This window comes from Miscanthus floridulus, chromosome 12 (genome assembly GCF_019320115.1).
Source record: "Miscanthus floridulus cultivar M001 chromosome 12, ASM1932011v1, whole genome shotgun sequence".
Classification (NCBI taxonomy): Eukaryota; Viridiplantae; Streptophyta; class Magnoliopsida; order Poales; family Poaceae; genus Miscanthus; species Miscanthus floridulus.
In genome coordinates, this window is record NC_089591.1 from 12,757,486 (window position 1) to 12,776,031 (window position 18,546).

At 43.3% G+C, this 18,546-nt stretch overlaps 1 long non-coding RNA gene across 1 annotated transcript; it reads right to left on the bottom strand.

Annotated features, from left to right (window-relative positions):
- Positions 1–1,508: 1,508 nt before the first annotated feature.
- Positions 1,509–3,240, bottom strand: LOC136498435 (uncharacterized). Its single transcript, XR_010769623.1, has 3 exons — positions 2,883–3,240; positions 2,739–2,777; positions 1,509–1,899 (listed from the first exon to the last, which is right to left on the bottom strand). It is a non-coding gene; the product is annotated as an uncharacterized lncRNA (long non-coding RNA).
- Between the last annotated feature and the right edge of the window lie 15,306 nt (positions 3,241–18,546).

Here is an 18,546-nt window from a genome sequence, read left to right on the forward strand (position 1 = left end):
GCTTGTTAGGTTGCCCGCCTCGGTTAATAATTTACTGAGACGGTTGCTAGGCCGGCAGTCCGGCCACGAATAACCGAGGCGGGCAATTGGCCCAACTGCCTCGGAGGCCAATTTGGAAACGTCTCACAAAAGATTTTGTGTAGTAGTGATATCCATATGCAATAGTTGCAACGTACAAAAGAAGACAGATGGAACACTTGAACATGTGTTTGAAACACTTGTAAAAACACCTGAAAACACTTGAAAACCTTTGTAAATATATGCAACATCTAGATGAAATACTTGCAACAGACGTATGAAACACTTGAAAAACTTGATACGTACGCTTGCAACATGCATGTATATGCAACATCTTCCAAATAAAAACACTTGCAACATACGTCTGATATAGATGAAACATTTAGAACACACACTTGAAACATACGTGCATAGTCATTGCTGTGCAACATCATGATCTACTTTTGCAACACCGATACGAAACACAACAATATACCTCTAAAACATTTGAAACACCTAAAACATATGTTTGCAACATGCGCTTTCAGCGCAAATCTCTTTGCTGCATGGGAATGGAGGCTCGTCGGCGTTTGGAGTTCACCGGTGTAGAGCTCGTCAGTGGCGTGGAGCTCATAGTTTCGGTGGGGAAGGCCGCACGGTGGAGAGGGAGGAAGGTGGGCGGCGGAGCTTGGGTGCAGCGGAGAGGGAGGATGATGGCGTTCGGCCGAGCACGGTGGAGAGAGCACCGCAGTGGAGCATGCCACGACGGTGTGGTCATGGTGGAGCATGCCGCGGCAGTACGGGCGCAGCGGCGCAGTCGCGATGCAGCACACTGCAGGGTGCAGGTACGGCGGCGCGTTCTCAGTGTAGCATGCTGTGGCGTTGCGGGCACAACATCGATACGAGAATAGAGACTACAGTAGAGATTTTTTTGGCAACACGAGATGGGTGCAAGTGAGACTCTTGGGCTGTTCGGGCGGGCATCAGGGCCCACCAATGTAAGCATCTGGATCAACGGACGCCCTACCCATGACATTTCTGAAGAGAAAAAGATACAAAAATAGGTTACGAAATTTTTTTAGGTATATAGTTAAAGGTAGGTCTATGTTAGGAACCAGTTCAATGGAAGATGATTACAGGTTGACGAAAAACAGCAGAGGAATAGGACAAAGACAGCTTGTTCAGACGAAGAAAAGTGTCATCGTATCTTTTTTACTTGACGAATCCTGTACCATGTAATCTTGCACCCTATTGTGCCACGTTTCAAGCAGGAAAAGCAGCCACGTTTCCAGTACCACGTTTCAAGCAGGAAAAAAACCACGTTTCCAGTACCCCATTAAGCCACGTTTCAGGTGCACCTCACGTGGCCATGTCTCAGTTGTTTCATTTAGCTCTTGTTTAGTTCGTGAAAACTTTTCTCAAAAAGTACTGCATTGCGATACATGCATAGAGCATTAAATGTAGACGAAAAAAAACTAATTGCACAGTTTGGTTGGAAATCGCGAGACAAACGTTTTGAGCCTAATTAGTCCATGATTGAACACTAATTGCCAAATAAAAACAAATACTACAGTAACCAAAATTCCCAAAAATCCCGAACTAAACAAGGGCTTACATTTAGAGTCTCTTACAAGAGCTTTTAACCTTGACATTGTTCCAGAAAACACATTCCAGAACTCTCCAAAAAACAATACATCCCAGAGAACTCTCCCATCCTCCAGTTGGACACCTCGCTCTTGAGGTCCTAGTATATATCAAGTATATATATATAAGATACACTCAAAAGACTCTTTAATGCCAACAACTTCAGCCATTCATCCCTCGAACTCTTCCCAGTCATCAACCTTCACAATTCCTTTTCATCACTGGAAAGTCTTTACTGGTGAACGCCAACATCACCAGCTGCCAACATCAATAACAACATAAACTACTACTAAAAATTGGTGTCCCAATAATGCTATTGAGAAATCTCAACCAGAGCTTAGGCCTATGCAATGGGACGAGACTAATAGTGACTAATCTAGGGGATAATGTTATTGAAGCTGTTATAATAATAATCACAGGAACACATGCTGGATATAAAACATATATACCGAGAATAAATCTAATGACAAGATCATCCCATTGGCCCTTTATGTTAAGTCGCCGTCAATTTCCAATTAAAGTTTGTTACTCTATGACTATTAACAAGAAACAAGGACAAACACTATCAAAAGTAGTAATATATTTTAAAAAAACAAGTATTTACACATGGGCAGCTATATGTTGCAGTGTCACGTGTTACAAGCAAGAAAGGTCTAAAAATATTGATAGAAAATGAGGATAGGTCTTGTGGATCAAAAACAAAGAATATAGTATACAAAGAAATACTCCAATCAATATAGTTTACATAACTGAATAATATTATGGATAATTACGTTTAATAGAGATCACTCCTGTAGTCTCATATGATCTAATCAAAGCGACACAACACACCCGTTTACAATTACATTATCTATGTTCGAGAATATTAAATTAATTATATCTATTGGACTTTACTAATAAAAATAGCATGAATCTTTCAATTTGCAGGTACATTGGTAAACTGCAGATCTACATATGAAGGTCCGGTAAGTACAGAGGCAACACTACATGCCCGATCTTTTACCATATGAAATACTTCTTATGTAGCAATACAGAGATTAAGTTCCAATATGTGTGCAGAGTGCAGACGCACTATCTAAGTGTTGTAGAATGCCAACCTTTCGATGTGTAAAAAACTCTGGCCTCCTCAAGTGAATCTGCAAAAATGTATATATATACAAACTATTTTTCAGTACATATACATATATCTTATCTTACATCATAGATAAAAAAATTACAAGGCACATTATTTCACATAATACCTGACTGAGGCACCGAGCACTTGACCAGTGTAGGCTGTCCAGCGCACAAGCGCAGGAATTAGTCACTTGCCCCTTCGCAATAGGTGCTAGACCAGTGCGGTGGTGTCCACTGTCTAGGACGCCGGCGCTCGGGTGCTGTGCGGCTGCCGCGCTGGGCGGTCTACGGCGTCCGCCTCGCGGACTTCCCTAATCCCGGGACGGCCGCGGCCAGCCCTAATAGTTGGGCCTGCGTGGCCGCGTCCCTTCTCCGGCGCTCCCCGATATCCGCCCTGCCGCCGCTTGCCGGGAGTGGAGCACCGCGCCACTACCGTCTCCTCGCCGGGACTCGAGAACAGAGAGAAACGAGGTTGGGGGATTTTTTTTAGCGAGAACGGAGGAGCACGGGTACGCGTGAGTGCATCGTGTAGGCGCGTTGCATAGGGGCCCAATGGGCTTTGCTCCCTTGCCTCTTGCGGACCAGCCTGGAAGCAGCAAAGGAAAGGAGTAGGGTTGAAAATGGATCGGATACGGACGGATATTACCGATATTACATTTGTTTTTATATTTTTGTTCAAATTTGGATTCGAATACGGATAGTGTTAACTATGTCGGATAGGATACGATTGGATATCGACATCATAAATATGCGATTTGAGTATTCGGATACGGATACGGTATCATATGTTGGATATCCGGACTCGGATACGGACAGATCTCAACCTCTCTAAACGGATTCGGTTTCGAATACGGTGTAAAATATCTGTACCGTTTTCATCCCTAGAAAGGAGGCCGTGAATAACTAGCCGTGGGCTGAGTTCTTACTAAAAAAATAGCGAATAAACTAGCTGTGGGCTGAGTTGCTAAAAAAAAAACTAGCTGTGGGCTGAGTTTTGCCACGTCATCCATTGGAATCTGCCATTTCCAAATCCATAACCCACTCCTCTCTATTCTAATCTTTTTCCCTTTCCCTATTCGTACCTGCATCCAAAAGCCACCTTGATGTATTCACACTAAAGGTCGCGCGGCAACGCCGCGCTGTCTTTCCTCACTCTCCTCCAGTAACAAGCCTTGTACGCAAAGACGCCGTCCATGGCTGATGGGCCTTTGATACACACTCGCATGCATTACACACCCAATCCGGCCCAGTGAAACGTGGATTACCCCTTCTGGCACGCTTGCTCCTCACTTGGGTCCTTGATCTGTCAAAAAGATTTTGCCAGTCTTCAGTAGGGGCTGGGTGATGCTTAGCAGCACGCAGTCTAAGAGTACATATAATGATATAAGATGGGTGTTGACGTGATATATGATGCTCCTAAACCAATTACTTATTGTAGGCACATCACCATGCCTCCTAAATTAAAGCTTATCCTAGGCATGCAAGTGTGGTACCGGTGTCAACAGACGCTTATACTTTGGGATCTGTGCCATGGTTTAGATCGAGTGGATAGAGGAGGATGTACTAGTTTCATTTGACTCTACGTTCCCTTATGCTGAAATTTAGCTTATGCTAAAATGTTGTAAGATCAAAATACTCTTCCATAGCTGAAAAGTAGCTCAAACGAACAGGGCCTAAGTCAAGTCACTGTGCACGTAATCAAGTCACTACGACACAATTGTTTTTAGATGTAGTTAAAAATCTATTTTCAGAGATAGTGCCACTAGAAATAGTTTTAAAAAAAATCGAAATAGTTTTCAACTCAGCGTTTAGTTATTTTAGCCGTGGCAAGGTTTGACCGTGCCCTCTGTTGCTGCGTGCAAGACCGTCATGTTTGACGCTGCTGGAGTTTCCTGGCAACCTCCAGGTCCAGCGTCCAGGTGCAACGTGCAAGTAAAATTCCACGCGTTGACCTCATCCAAAATTGCCGAACTCAAGTACGTCCAACTCCAATCGTCCATACGTACAAGTACAATATATATTTCATCAACGCGCCGGCCGCCGGGCATCACCTCAACACCAGTGTCCGTTGATTCAAAAAAAAAAAACCCCCGTGTCCGTTAAATAATTGACTGACAGTGATGCTGTTGACCTTCTCCGTCTCTGATCGTTGGATCGTACTACGTCTCTTGGGCCCTGTTCGGCTGGTCAAAAAAAAAATTGCTGATGCTGATGCTGATCTGTTGTGAGAGAAAAATACTATTATTTTGTTGAAACGGTACGGCTGATAAGTTCTAGCGAACATAACCTTGATTGTGATGGCCGAAATAAATTGACGAGAGCATATATAATACTCCGTAGATTCAACCACCAGTGCTCAACATGGATCTCAGTAAAAGTAGTCTCTCTGTTCCAAATTAGATGTTTTAATTTTTCTTCATTTTTCTCATGTATCCATACATATTATATATTTAAGTGTATAATAAAAACTATATATCTAAAAAAAATAAAAAATATCTTATAATTAAAAATAAAAGGTAGTAGATCTAGAGTTCTACGGGTAGAAGAAGAGCATTTCTTAAAGTATCTGTCGGTACAGAAAGTGGCCAACTAGTAAAAATATTTGTCGTTTTGCCGTACATTGTGATCGGAGGTTGCCTAGCACTCAATGACACAGGGTTTATACTGGTTCAGGCAACGTGCCCTACGTCCAGTTTGAGTGGGTCGGTGACTTTATTCCTGAGCCCAGGTGCTCGAAGTTTACAGTGGGGTTACAAACGAGAAGGAGAGAAATGGGGTGTATAAGAGGTCCGGTCGGCTTCGGTCGGAAGGGCCGAGAGCGACAGGAGCTCCGCTATGCGCTAAGTGTTCAAGCGTGTGCTTGAGGTCCGAACCTGGCGGTTCTGTGGTTGTGAGCTAGTGAGCTTTGATCGATCTAATGAATCTGGAGTTACTCGAATCGACCTGAATCAACTTGTATGAGCTTGAATCGACTGAGACTCCTTTGGGAGAGAGTGCATCCCCTTTTATAGATGAAGGGGATGGTCTTACAAGTGTGTGTGAGAGAGAGTACGTATGTTTCTAAACCTTGTTGCCCACACCGGCAGGTACAGGATGATGGTAGGCGCCTATAACACTATTGGATGTCAGATGCACATGGGAGGTTCCATCGTCCTTGTCTGGGTATGACAGATGTCGGCACCTGTATACACTGTTGATGCCCAGAAGCATGTGAGGAATTTCACCATGTGCACTTGGTATGGTAAATCCCGACGCCCACAACACTGTTGATGCCCAGAGGCATGTGGAGGGAGCCTTACCGTATGGGAGTTTAATGGCGCTCACAATACTGTAGGGGAAATATCGGCGGCTACAACACTATGTGTTAGGGAGGTTGCAGAGTACCATTTCTGCAGGTGTACAGGGTATGGTCCTTGGTATCGTGGTTTGACTTGTGCGTCTTGCCTTGCTTTTCTTTGTTCGTTCCCTGGTCCTTTCCGGGCGGGCATCCCCGGTCGGTTGGTCCCAGTCGGCTCTAGTTGCGCCAGTCGGAGAAGAGTAGTGAGCAGGGTCTTTGCATACCCCGGTCGGAGATGTGGGGTCGGAGTCGGTAGTAGTGCTCTTTCTACGCCTTCCAGTCGGAGAGGCCGTCCGGTGGTGACTGAGACCGAAGTGAGCGCTCCGATCGGAGAGGTGGGCCGGAGTCAGAAAGTAGGTGCTGTTCCTCCTCGGCCGGGCCTTCCGGTCGGTGATTGGATCGCCGTTCTGGCCTGTCGTTCTGATATTTGGGCCGGGTCAAGAGTTGTGTGTTGTCTGCTTGGGCCGAGACCTTGCGGGGAAGCCGGTCCGCGAGGGACCCCGGGTTTATGAACCCGACAGTACCCAAATACTCTTTCATGATTTTTTCGCAAAATTAGAAAAAACTCATCTCCAACAACTTCCAAACCCACCTCCCAATCTTTTAGCACTTGAAAAAAAGCAGCCCATGCGCATAAAGATGCGCGTAACCCAGTTCGCGTGTATCCTTACTCGCGCCGGCCCGCACATGCTCCGGCTCCTCACGGTGCTGCTGGTTGCACTCGGCCTCGCGGTCACTGTCTCCCCGTCATGTCTGGCAACGCCGCGTTGCTCGTGTCGCTAGTCCGTGCCTAATTGTCGTAGGCGATCTGGTATGGGTCGCTAGGCTTCAATCCTCCGCTGCCATGCCGCCACCGCCGCTGCCCTGGCGCACGCGGCTAAGCCACCGCGGGCCTTCCCCGGCGAAGCCGAGCGCTCTCACGGATGTGCATGGTCCCTAGCATGCATCCATGCCACCCCTTGTTGCTAATGTGCGATCGGTCACTCACTCTCGTCTGCACCACCCCCCGTCGGGATCGGTCACTCGCTCGCGTCCGCGCTTGCTCTATTGCGAGCCTGAGAAGAAGGGAGTGGAAAAGGAAAAAGAGGAAAGACAAGGTTCCGGATGAGAAAAACGCAAGAGAGAGATCTGGTGGGAGGGCTTAAATAGGTATAGAAAAAAATTCAGGCTTCCTGATGCAAAATATCACAAATCCTGGACCAATCAAATTTTGATTTTTTTGGAGGTGGAACATTGGAAACCCTTGGAGATGACTTTCTTTATTTCTGTCAATATTTTTTTGAGCATCGCAAAACTCTATGTTTTTTAGATAAAAATATTGGGTACTCTTGGAGACGCTCTAACAGGTTGTTACTTTTGTTTATGCAAAGTTTATCACCATGTACTTGATTGCAAAATCATATGAGCAGCTTGTTTAATTCTATTGTGCTAGTTTGTGTCAAATCGTAGGAACACCTATTCAAACAGCACACCCCTATATGTGACATCGTGAAAAGAACCTCGAGTCCTCATGGGACCGGGATTCGAGAGAGCGAGGGCTGAATTAGATCTCTAAAAAATTATGCTAGCCTTTTCTTGGTGTACACAGAAAAATTAAACTAGTTTAGCATAATGTGTGCCTTACGTCATTCTACTTTGCTCTACCTATCCAAACCTATAAAACATAACGACCACATAACCAAGCACAATGCGGAAACTTCAATGTGGATCGTTAAGCTCTCCACTGGTTCTTTTTTTGTCATACCTTCAAATATTGCGTCGTGTCACCCTCCTTATAATAATAATAATAATGGTGCTGAGATGCTGCTTTGAGCTTTCTCAACGTGACAGATCTAGACTGGGCTCCGTTGTCACATGCACGCATGCATGCGGATTAGTCTAACAAAGACATACGTGATTGTTTCTCGTGGGGGATATATATATGGATCCAGATGTAGTGTGTCATCGGCACACTAAAAATAATCATATCAATCGATCTGGTAGACTGGTACGGTACAACTGTGTGCATAGTTTTATGTAACGGGTAAATTTACTTCATTTGTCTATCCATTGTGCCTATTTGGATTAGGTAGACTGGTATTGAAATTCTAAGAATTTTATTACTATTTTACTTTCGACCAAGTTACTTAATGATTTGAATCTCGTTCCTCCCTATGTAGGGCCCACGACTAGTTAAATTTGCTTATCTTCCGTTTCTCACATTTGCTTATATTCTTAGGCAATACTCACATAAATACTTTCTTATCTGTATCCAGTTGTGATAGACTTTAGTTAACAATACTCATATAAATACTTTCTTAATTATATTCAATTTTGAGTTCTTCTAATGACAGATATAGTTAATTTAGAATTAGGGGTTACTTTAGTTATTTTAATTATAATGGCGTATGTAGGTTACTTAAATGAAGATTATGGGTTAATGATGCTTACCAATTGGATGACTGAATGTTTTTTCCTTATTTTTTTATGATTTTATCTATCTTTTTTCTACAACATAAAAAAGATCAGTTATCTATCTCTTTATAATCTGATGAATTTTTTGCCAGATCCCTACAATTTGTCTCCGCCACTAGAAGATATGCATAAAACGGACACCACATGGATCATATACATACCAGTATGAAAGTTGGAACTAATTAACTAATGTTTCATGTTTTATAGATGCTTTAAACTGATTCCTCGAACTCTACTTATTTAGCTATGGGCATATTCAACTTTATCTTAGATTATTAAGGTATATAGAATGTTCTGTTTTTTTTTAAAAAATTATTAAAACTGTATTAGAAGTTCTTTTTCCGTTAAAAGTACATATGTCTTAGTTGTCCCCACTGTCAGACCTAACAAGTGGTGAGAATTTTCTTTCTTTTTCTTTGGGGTTTCGATTTGACAGCCTGAGCTGCACTACAATCTTTATATGTTTTCAGACACATGTGCACTTGAGCTGAAGTGGTGGAGTACTGTGACATTAGAAAAATAAGAAGAGCATGAACACTTTGAGCTGGTCAACACGGCGGTTAATTAACTTGACAGAAGTTGCGCCACATGGCTCTCCCTGCTACACAGATCACTAGCTAGTACTAGCTCACAGACAATTGCTACGAAGCTCCTTTGGTTGAACTATATGTACGTAGTTGATTGCAGATGACAGGAGTTGCCAAATCGCCCCTTCTCTCGGCTATATATTTAGTTATTTATTTATGGCCCCGTGTTGAAAAAAAAATCGGTGTAATATAGGGCAAATCAACCATGCACGTTGTCATACGATCCTTAGAACGTCTCCAAGTGACGCAACCACGGCCGTGTTGAATCCATGTAGCTGGTGACCCCAGAAGCTGATTTGTTTCCATTTTCTGAAATGATATTGAAGTTGATTTAATTTGCAGCAGGGAATTGTATGTCCAATAGGAGTAGTAATAAATAAACTGAAATCTGTGCATATGTATGTTAATTATGTACTCCATCTGTTCTAAATGAAAAGATGTTTTAGATTTTATAGCTATGTATTAGATATATACTATGCTTAAATATATAGTAAAAACAATATATCTAAAAAAGCCAAACCGTCTATCTCAAAAAAAGTCAAAACGTCTTATAATTTGAAATGAAGATAATTTTATCATATATCATTTGAAATGCACTTGCTTGTCGGCCATCAAAGAAAGTACAATAAATAATAGCAGTACAACCCCATGCATGTAGAAGATAAAGGGAGATACAATACTTGACGAAATATCTTGCATGGATTTTTTTTTCAGTAGAATAATTTTAATACTGATTTAGTGTTCGAATTCATCAGTAGTTATTTCTTTTTTTGTTCAGAAGCTCTTCCGTGCTTCCACGTGAAGAACCAGATGTTGAAGGGCATTGTATGATTCAAATAAGCAATGAAGTTGTTTACTATATCAAGGTTTTCGTGTGCTACTAGTGTTTGGATCAACCTTGGGATGGTTTCCCAAAAATCGGACACAGCCAGCAGGCAGCAGAGATCAGACATCTGTGGTGGAACCCACGATCATACACATGAACACATGCTGCTTGACTAGGTCACTAGGACAATTGGAAACTGGTGATGGACAAGATGGTCGCTACGAGAAAACTGAATTGTAAAATATGAGGGCTGCTATCACTAGGAGAGAAATGATTTTCGGTTCCCACCTTTATTCTCGGTTATATTAGGGTTTGGGACTACTGTGAGCATTAGTCCTGGATCTATATTTTACAGGCACCAAAGGTCCTTTTATCCCGGTTGGTAACACCAACTGAGACTAAAAGGTAACACCGACCGGGACTAAAGGTCTCGCACCCGGGATTAAAGGTCTCCCATGAGTGAATTCAAAAGGAGAGCATCCATGACTTTATCACATGTGGTGTGTAGTTGAGTTGGTAATAAAGCTACACGCAAGGTAAGGGGTCTTGGGTTCGAACCTCACGCACCGCAAGAGATGTCTCCAAGGTTTTAAACTATTTTTTTTTAGTTCCGATGATGGGCTTTAGTCCCGGTTGCGTGACCCAGGATTAAAGGTCAGTCTCGGATCTGCAATCCCGGTTGGAAAATCGGGACTAAAGCTAGTTGCCAATCGGGATTGAAACCCACCAGTCTACTAGTGTATAGTAGATTGATGAAACCCCATTCCTTTTATTACGTTTATCCACGTGTAACCTTATTTCCTCTCCTCTTCTCTTTTCTCTCCTCTCTCTCTCTCTCCTCCCTCTCGCTGCCCTTTCGGCACTCGACAGCGGCTACTCCCTTACATGACTGTGGTGGCGCGGAGGCCCGCGTGCTCAACTAGCATTACGATGGTGTCACGGAAGCCCATGCGCTCGCTTGGCGCGGCGCGATGGCAGGATGGAGGCCCGACACTCGCCTAGCATGGCGGCGCCGCAGGTCACAGCCAATGCGCTCGGCTATCGTGGCAGCGCTGCAGCCAATGCGCTCGGCTAGCGGCACGGCGTGCCCACCCGGAGTGGCGATGATGGTGGCCAGCATGGGGCCAAGAGTCCCATGATAGAAGGAGGAAAGGGGATTGAGAAAACAGGCTGCTTGCTCCCTTCTATTTGAGGGATTAGGGAGAGGTTTTGGGAGATTGAGAAAAATATAGGGAAAGAGGATTGAGAAAGGAGATCTGCTGGAGCAGGGTTTTTTTCACCTCGCCCCCCTATATAAGAGTTTTTAGAGGAAGGGGATTGTTTTTCTCAATTTGGTGGAGTTTCTCTAAACCACCAAAGAGTAGTAACAATAAAAATGCGAATGTCTTAATATTCAGATGCCTCAAGGCCATAGCTAATCCATGGCTTCAACACCCAACTCCAGAAGAAACCTCACCTATTGCTGATCCTCTAGTTAAACTATTCAACCCTCTATGTGAGGTACTCAACTATTATTAATGATGATTACATGCACTAACGTGAACCATCGACGTGCCACCAACAGAGAAGAAGAAGGCTTCGAGTTCGTGTGACCCCTCGATGCACTGCCACCAGAGAAGGACCTAGGGTTTGGATTCCCAATCATCAACAGGTCTAGAGGGTGGTGGTGGTGGTTAGGGAATGCGCGGTCATAGCATGGCGGTGCGATGAGGTCGCTACTGTAAGGGACCGTGATGCCTAAAAGGGGGGTGAATTAGGCAACTTAAAATTCTACTCTAAACTATAGCCTCTAATTTTACGTAGTCAAAACCTATGCAAGAAAGTAATGTATCTACATGTGCAACTACGGTTTTGCCTGGTATGTTGCTATATCTACCACAAAAGAGTTATACAACCTAGGTTCCAATCCTATCAACTAGCCTAACAACTAAGCTAGGAAAGTAAAGCAATCAACCAAGGTAGCAATATGAATGCGGAAGGTAAAGATGAGGTAGAAATGCAAACTCCCATCGATGACTCTAGTATTTTTATCAAGGTATCGAGAAGCGCTCAAGCTTCCCCTAGTCCTCGTTGGAGCCCCTCGCAAGGGCCAAGCTCCCGGTCAGGTAACTCCATGGATAGCCCCGGTCCTTCCCCACGCGCAAGTGGGTCTCCAGTGTGCCTTCTAGCAAGCCTCTCCCGGAACGCACCCCGCCGTCTTCACTATGAAGCTTCCGGCCGAACCGCCGTGGGCCTTGTTCCCTTCGGTTGGTGTGATCTCGTAAGACTACAAGCCCCTCCGATGTACAACAATGGTGTGCGCAAACACCGAGTAATAAGAGGTGTGCAAACCTCACTAAACACTAGGCCTAAACCTAGAGCAAATGCATAAGCGGTGGTCTAATCAACCTAAGCACTGTGCAAAGCACTTACGCTAATCACCTAATGAATCACTAAGCAGTATGCAAGTGGAGATCACTAAAATGGTGTATCAACACCCTTGGTATGTTTCTTCAGCCCTCCACTACTCAATTGGCCGGTTAGGGATTTTATTTATAAGTCCCATGGAGACAGTAGCCGTTTGGGAGAAAACCTAGTTTTCTACCATTGACCGGACGCACAGGTCGTCCCGATCAGACGTGTCCAGTCGTCCGAAACATTGAAGCCGATTGTTGGCGCTCACTATTGATCGGACTCTCTAGTGAGTCTGGTCGCTTACCATCTAATGTGTCTGGTCAACGTTTCACCATTCTAGAACCTCTATGGACTTGATCGGACGCCACTGCCTGGCGTGTCTGGTCGTCCACAGCTGCTGCCTCCGGTCCTCACAGAGTTGTTGTCATGATGATGAACAGTGCAGTTCGTGCATCCGGTCATTGCCTTGCTCAGCGTCCGATCGCTGCTGCTGACGCCTGCTATTGCCGAGCTACTGATCGGACGCGTCCGGTCCTTATAAGGGCCACGTCCGGTCACCTCTGCCGAGCTTGTTTCTTCGTAATCTTGTGTCCGGCTTGGTTTCTATCTTCGTGCTTGGACTTTGTTTCGTTTCTTGGGTCTTCTCTTGTGCTTCTAGGGTCTTGCTTATGGTGTTGATCATCGGATCATCATATCACCTTCGTTCAAGTCATGTCTTGTACCCTATTGAACTACAAAACAATTACTTGCAAATTCATTAGTCCAATTTGGTTGTGTTGGTCATCAAACACCAAAATCCAAAGTAAATGGCCTAGTGTCCATTTTCCTTATAATCTCCCCCTTTTGGTGATTGATGACAACACGACCAAAGCAAGAAAATAATAAAAAAAATTGGAATTTAAAAACTAACTACTTGCTAGGATACAATACAAAGGGCAAGGTTATATGATGCTAAAGGTACCACATGTAAACATCTTTGGAAACTTATCTTGCCCTTGCAAATGTTCCCATGTGGCATTATGGATTTAAGCCTCTCCATAGTCCACAATCCTCCCTTTCTCGGACCATTACCACTTGTAAATTATTATGATCGGGCTTGCTTTTGGTCCTACAAATTCTCTCCCTTTGGAATCAAAAACCAAAAAGGAAGACATTAGTAGCACAAGGGAGGGTCAAATTTTGTGATTGTTTGAATGTGGAGTGGAATAGATCACAAAACTTGACTCACATTACATAGACTAAGCTCCCCCTAAAAATATGCATACACATGGTGGAAGGCAAAAGCATTTGCATAATTGGCAAATTATTGCTCAAGGGAGTTTAATCTATATAATGCATGTAGAAAGCATATAAATACCAAATTGAAATCAACATGACGATATTGGTTTAGAAATACCACATGTAGAAATCAATTTGATTGTCACCACTTGCAATAGGTGGTGGATTTTTGAAGCATAATGCTTAACTCTGGGGACTCCATTTTCCTTGCAATGAGACTACTACACATATGATAAGCTTGAAATATTGTTAGTCTCAAAGCATCCAACTTGTAGAGTAACCTCCACCTAAATTTGTACATACAAGCATGGAATGCTTGTAGGAGACATGTACATTGATTTTAGAATCAAAGATAGCACTTGAAAGATGATATCACATGAATGTGAGAATCATTTTCAAAAGTGATAATCGAAGGAAATTATCTACAATTTGGACTTTGGCACATATTAGATAAATAATTGTAAAACAGGCTATGTGCCGTGCTCCTAACCAATTTAAACCATGTAGGTTTGCTCCAAGGGTAAGAGTGATACCAAGCAAGCCTACCATATGATTTACCTAGTGTATGCATGACAAAAGATTAAACATGCAAATGCAAACCTAGGCATGAAAAGAAACTAGATGCTAATTGAGATTGCAAGAAATTAAATCTAGTTTCCTAACATGGGAAGGGGAATTTGGGTCCATAGTATTCACTAACCCACTTAGCAATTACCTTGACCATCATGATGCACCCCATGAAATGCACCAAAACTATGCCAAGTCTCCAAATTCCCCATAGTCCATCGGACTCCTCACTTCCCCTTCAGGATCCAAATCTTCTTGGTGCTCTTCATGTTTGAAATAATTTCCTTTGGCACCCAAATGCGTTTGGTCTCATTGTTGGATTTCTTATTGACCTTGATGGCCACTACTTGTCATTCTTCTTCTTCTTTAAGAGATAAGGTGTGGAGGCCTTCTTGTCAACCTTGTTGGTGTAGGTGTTGGAGAGCTTGTTTGTTTGCTTTTTGTTTTTCTCTTTCTTCTTAGCTCCTCTCCCATACTTCACCTTGCACTCATAGGACTTGCGGCCTTCCTTGTGGCATACATAGCAAACCACAGTTTGTCCTTCATCAACCTTCTTCACTCCCTTGACGGTGTTATCTTGATGAAGTTGGGCTTGCTCCGTTTTGCCTTTTACTTGAGTCAAGTCCTTGGTAAGGCGAGCCGCTTCTTGCTTGAGTTGCTCATTCTCCATTGCGACCTCTTGTGTGCATGTATCCACAACAACTTTCTCAACACAAACTTAGTTGCACAAGGGTGAGTCTAAACATAAATCATTGCAAGAAGTAGAGGCATCCTTTTTAGGCATGTAAAAAATTGAATTTTTTTAGGTGCTTCGGTGGGGGTAGTATCGATGGCTTCAATATTAGCAACTTTATTAGTTAGCTCATCACAATGTTTGCACATGGTTTCCATTTTAGCAAGCAAACATTTATAGGCATCTTGTGAGCTAGCTAACTATTCTTTTAATTTTTTATTTTTCTTTACAAGTTGCTCATCATTGATTGTGCATGCATTTGTTGTTGCACTATCCTCAAGTTGCTCAATTTTAGTAGATAGTTCAATATTGAGATTAGGAAATGTCTCATATTGTTCAAGCAAGGTTTTATATGCTTCTTGTGAACTATCTAGCTTTTCTTGCAATATTTTTAGCTTCTTTTGTTGATTAGTGCAACTTTTAGCACATTTAAGATTTTCTTGCACAAGTTGCTCATAAGAAGGTAGCTCATCATCACTATCACTATTATTGTCACTATCACTAGGGATAGACTTTTTGTTACCTTGTGCCATAAGGCACACTCGTGAAGTGCTTGATGATGAGTGCTTGTACCCTCGCCTCTTGTGATGGTCTTCTTCTTCACTTGAAGAATCATCTCATGACCTTATTGATGTGAGGGCTTTGTCCTTACATGCCTTATTCTTTGTCTTAGGTGTGGGCTTGTTTGGACAAACTTCCACAAAGTGCCCCAACTCGCCGCATCCATAGCATCCTTTCTTCCTTTGCTCATTTCTTTGATTGGTGAAAGTGAAATCGTGAATTTAGATGGGCACACCCTTGACATTGAGCCTTTGAATCATCTTCTCCATCTTGTTGATAAGTTTGATTGATTCTTCATCAAGGTCAGAGGTGGAGGAGGAAGATTGATCATCATCACTTGATTCTTCATCATCATCATCCTCATCTTCTTCTTCTTCACTTGAGGAGCTTGAGCTTGAGCTTGTCTCAACTTGCTTTCCCTTCATCTTCTTGTGCTCACTACAAGCGAGAACTTTGCCTTTGCTTGATGAAGAGACATCTTCATGACCCATCTTACATGACATCTCCAATGCCACTATCTTGCCAATGACTATGGATGGGGTCATGGTGCTCAAGTCCTCCATGTTGTGAAGGATGATGATGATGCTTGCATATTTGTTTTGTGGTAGCACAGAGATGATCTTCCTCACGATGTCCGCATCACCTAGCTTTGCTAATCCTATAGAATTGAGCTCATTGATAATTATATTCAAACGTGAATACATATCGTGAACAAGCTCATCATCATTCATTTCAAAAGAATCATAACTTTGTTGAGCTAGGCAATGTTTTTGCTCACGGACATTACTTGTGCCATCATGGAGCTCTTGTAATTTTAACCAAATTTCATGTGCCATATTTAAAGTGAACACTTGGTTAAACACATCCATGCTAAAAGATTCAAACAAGCAATTTTTAGCTCTAGTATTGAAATAAATTTCTTTTTCTTCACTCTTTGTGGGTTTATTGGGATTCTTAATGGGTTTCATCCCATCATGAGTGATTCTCCAAACAACCAAATCTACCGCTTCAAGGTGACAAGCCATTGTAGCTTTATAGCAGGGGAAGTTAATGCTGTCAAAGTGTGGAGGCCTAGAGTTATCCATCCCAACCACTCTAAATAGCGTCAGCTCAATGACAGTGAAGCCAAAGGTCCAAATTGAGCCAACCAACTCTAATACCACTTGTAAGGGACCATGACGCCTAAGAGGGGGTGAATTAGGCAACTTAAAAATCTACTCTAAACCATGGCCTCTAATTTCACCTAGTCAAAAGCTATGCAAGAAAGTAATCTATATAGATGTGCAACTATGATTTTGCTAGGTGTATTGCTATCTCTACCGCAAAAGAGTTATGCAACCTAGGTTCCAATCCTATCAACTAGCCTATCAACTAAGCTAGGAAAGTAAAGCAATGAACCAAGGTAGCAATGTGAATGTGGAAGGTAAAGATAAGGTAGAGATGCAAACTCCCATCGATGACTCTAGTATTTTTACCAAGGTATCGAGAAGCGCTCAAGCTTCCCCCAAGTCTAAGTTGGAGACCCTAGCAAGGAATCCCTCACAAGGGCCAAGCTCCCGATTAGGTAACTCCATGGATAGCTTTGGTCATTCCCCACGCACAAGTGGGTCTCCAGTGTGCCTTCCAACAAGCCTCTCCTAGAACGCTCCCCGCCGTCTTCACTATCAAGCTTCCAGTCGAACCGCCACATGTCTTGTTTCCTTCAGCACACGGTGGCAGCCACACCACAAACACGGTTGGTGTGATCTCACAAGACTACAAGCCCCTCTGATGTACAACAATGGTGCATGCAAGCACCGAGTAAAAAGAGGTGTGCAAACCTCACTAAATACTAGGCCTAAACCTAGAGCAAGCGCATAAGCGGTGGTCTAATCAACCTAAGTACTTCACAAAGCACTTACGCTAATCTCCTAATGAATCACTAAGCACAATGCAAGTAGAGATCACTAAAATGATGTATCAACACCCTTGGTATGTTTCTTCAGCTCTCCACTCCTCAATTGGCTAGTTTGGGGTTCTATTTATAAGTCCCATGGAGAAAGTATCCGTTGGGGACGAAACCCAGTTTCTACCATTGACGGGACATGCAGGTCGTCCTGATCAGACATGTCTGATCATCCTGACCGTTGAAGCCGACCGTTGGCACTCACTGTTGATCGGACTCTCTGGTGAGTTCGGTCGCTTACCATCTGACACATCAAGTCAATGTTTTGTCATTCTAGAACCTCTCTGGACTCGATCGGATGCCACTGCCTGGCGTGTCCTATCGTCCATAGCTACCGCATCTAGTCCTCACTGAGTTGTTCTTGTGATAATAAATAGTGAAGTCCGTGTGTCCGGTCACTGATGCTAATGCCTGCTGTTGCTGAGGAACTGATCAGACGCATCTAGTCCTTATAAGGGCCACGTCCGATCACCTCTACCGAGCTCGTTTCTTCGTGATCTTGCATCCGGCTTGGTTCCTATCTTCGTGCTTGGACTTTGCTTGTTTTCTTGGATCTTCTCTTGTGCTTCTAGGGTCTTTCTTATGGTGTTGATCGTCGAATCATCATAACACCTTCGTCCAAGTCACGTCTTGCACCCTATTGAATTACAAAACCTTTACTTGCAAATTCATTAGTTCAATTTGGTTGTGTTGGTCATCAAACACCAAAATCCAAAGTAAATTTGCCTAGGGTCCATTTTCCTTATAGCTACTAGAGCTATAGGCAGCAAGAGGGTGGTGATAGGGGCATCACAGGTAGAGTGGCTAGGGGACAACGAGTGATTAGAGGAGGAAGGGGTCAAGCGACATGGTATAAGGCAGCAAGAGCCGCTGGCCATAGGTCAAGAGAGGGGAAGGCCATGCTGGCAGCATGGCCAAGGCTCCGAGTTCAGTTGTGGGTGATGGGAGAACTGGTGGTGTGGGAGTGATGGTGGAGAAGGCGTCAATGTGGAAGATGATAGATCACACACTTGTCAAACTGTGCACCTAGTCGCGGCTTAATGCACCCTTAAATACGGGTTTTTTGGATTCGTCCCATTACAATTTTTGAAGTTTGGAGAAATACAA